Source organism: Podarcis gaigeae (genome assembly GCF_964106915.1).
Source record: "Podarcis gaigeae genome assembly, chromosome: 13".
In the NCBI taxonomy this organism is placed as follows: domain Eukaryota; kingdom Metazoa; phylum Chordata; class Lepidosauria; order Squamata; family Lacertidae; genus Podarcis; species Podarcis gaigeae.
Window position 1 is genome coordinate 37,640,322 of NC_139689.1, and position 2,447 is coordinate 37,642,768.

Sequence of the window (2,447 nt, forward strand, 5' to 3'; positions counted from 1 at the left end):
GGCTTGTATTTGGCTACTTGACTTCCCCTCCGCTGGATCTAACATAATTCTGAGTTAGAAGAGACCTCTAGTGGTGTTTTTTTAAGACATCCACTTTAAACTGTAATGCAAATTGTTGGGTAGATGAAGTATTATGAACATTCTCCAACTCTATGCCACAAAAAAAAAATGTTCTAACTCTCATGACCTGCCTCTTTAAAGAGTGATCCACTGGCCACTCAATTGCCTCTTTCTCTCTGCCAACCTCTCCAATCCTTCCCATTTCCTCTCTCCTTGCCACCCGCATGAAATTAGACCAAGGACTGCATGAAATCAATCTGAGGGCCACAGGTTTTCCATCCCAGTCACAGAACATCCTAGCCAACTGTATCAAGGAGTGCTTTCTCTCATACAAAAAAAAATAAATAAACATTTGGAAAGCACTTAAGGCCAGGCTTGGGGTGACTACTGGTGTTTATCCTGTGTGGAAAGGGTTGATACCATGTGCTGTTTCAGATTATTTTTTGTCTTTGCAGGAAAGCTTAGTATTCAGTATTTGTATTGTTGCATTGGTGCTGTTAGCGTCTTTTGCACTTTTTTCCTATCGGGGTGCCAAATTAAATAAAATATTGCAAGGGGGGGTAAGCCCGACCTCACATAACTGGTCACATGATGCACACTGTTTGAATGACAATGCTCAACAACTTGGGGGCCTTCCAGCCCACCTGAAAATTAATTAGGGTAGGGCCAAAGGGACCTAACCCCATAGGAATTGGTTCCTATATGATTCCTAGAAAGTCACTTGAGGGTGCCTCCAGATGAGTGAAGTTATATGCGTATATGAATCCTGCACAATAAAGTGTGTACAAGCTATTTACACCAGTGGCGTAGCGTGGGTTGTCAGCACCCGGGGCAAGGCAAGTAATTTGCGCCCCCTAACCCGTGGATTTGCGCCCCCTAACCCTAACCCCCAGATGTTGCGCCCGGTGCGGCCAGCCCCCCTGCACTCCCCAAGCTACGCCACTGATTTACACAGACTCTTTTTGGACTGCTGGCAAATGATGTGGCAACAGTCGGTGCAATCCCAATCCACACAAACACACACATACACACACACACACACACACACACACACACAGAGAGAGACTACAGCCCATAGGAACTAACTCCTAGGGGCTGAGGTCCCTTCACCCCTGCCAAAAAAAAAAGCTATTTGAGGGGACCAGCAGCCCCCCCCCCCGTTAAATGGGCAATGCCATTCAAATACAGTGGTACCTTGGGTTAAGTACTTAATTAGTTCCGGAGGTCCGTTCTTAACCTGAAACTGTTCTTAACCTGAAGCACCACTTTAGCTAATGGGGCCTCCCACTGCTGCCGCGCTGCAGGAGTACGATTTCTGTTCTCATCCTGAAGCAAAGTTCTTAATCCAAGGTACTATTTCTGGGTTAGCGGAGTCTGCAACCTGAAGCGTATGTAACCTGAGGTACCACTGTAGCGTGCATGCACCGCGACATGTGATTATGTGGTGTGGGGCTCACCAGCCCCGATATTTTATTCAAGTTGTCACCCGTGCACAGCCAGCCAGCAATAGAAATGCAGAGGACTTTTTGCTGCTGCTGCTGCTGCTGCTGCTGCTGCTGCTGTTGGAAGAGATTCTTTTACCCTAACAGGTAGCATGAGGGACTTTCAACATCCTGCCCTGCTCCCATGCCCCTCATGTTGTTGTTGTTGTTTAGTCGTTTAGTCGTGTCCAACTCTTCGTGACCCCATGGACCAGAGAACGCCAGGCACCTCTGTCTTCCATTGCCTCCCGCAGTTTGGTCAAACTCATGCTGGTAACCTCGAAAACACTGTCCAACCATCTCACCCTCTGTCGTCCCCGTCTCCTTGTGCCCTCCATCTTTCCCAACATCAGGGTCTTCTCCAGGGAGTCCTCTCTTCTCACGAGGTGGCCAAAGTACTGGAGCCTCAGCTTCAGGATCTGTCCTTCCAGTGAGCACTCAGGGCTGATTTCCTTCAGAATGGAGAGGTTTGATCTTCTTGCAGTCCATGGGACTCTCAAGAGTCTCCTCCAGCACCATAATTCAAAACGTGCCCCTCATACTCATACACACACACACACACACACACACACACAAATTGTGCATATATATATATGTTTAGGGGTACTCTCATTTTGACTCAAGAAAACCACCATTTTATAGTTCAAAGAAATACAGTAAATGGACAAAAGTACAAAGACTCGCAAAATGTTTGGGGGTATGCATACCCGTGAACCCCCAGAAAAAGCACTATATATATACAATGTATGTGTGTGTGTGTGTGTGTGTGTGTACCCATGCATGCATGCAATATATGCAATATAATATATGCAATATGTGTACGTTTTTTAATAGAAAACAAAGGGAAAACGGGATTCTCGACCCGTCAGGAAACGCAGCCCTCTGCTCTGGAGAAGTCCTTTCTCT